This window comes from Nematolebias whitei, chromosome 1 (assembly GCF_014905685.2).
Source record: "Nematolebias whitei isolate Nwh7 chromosome 1, NemWhi1, whole genome shotgun sequence".
In the NCBI taxonomy this organism is placed as follows: domain Eukaryota; kingdom Metazoa; phylum Chordata; class Actinopteri; order Cyprinodontiformes; family Rivulidae; genus Nematolebias; species Nematolebias whitei.
In genome coordinates this window covers 84,223,013-84,223,224 of record NC_056498.1, presented here as the reverse complement: position 1 = coordinate 84,223,224, position 212 = coordinate 84,223,013, and the positions used below count along the sequence as shown (strand labels likewise).

Here is a 212-nt window from a genome sequence, read left to right as displayed (position 1 = left end):
ATATATATATATATATATATATATATATATATATATATATATATATAGTAGTCCCTCGTTTATCACGGGGGATCCGTACCCTGAAGATCAGCGATAAGTGAAAAACTGTGAAGTAAGAATAGTAAGTAGTAGTTTATTAGTAGTTTATTTTAGTATTTATATGGTATTTTAAACACTTCCCACATTCTTGCAATATTCTAAACAATGTTTCT

The 212-nt window shown here is 25.9% G+C and overlaps 2 protein-coding genes across 2 annotated transcripts in view; both read right to left on the bottom strand.

The window, feature by feature from the left end:
- Positions 1-212, bottom strand: part of hells (helicase, lymphoid specific) — a 119,527-nt gene that overhangs the window by 63,324 nt on the left and 55,991 nt on the right. The window lies entirely within an intron of this gene.
- Positions 1-212, bottom strand: part of cep68 (centrosomal protein 68) — a gene marked incomplete at its 5' end in the record, with an annotated part of 50,067 nt that overhangs the window by 5,611 nt on the left and 44,244 nt on the right.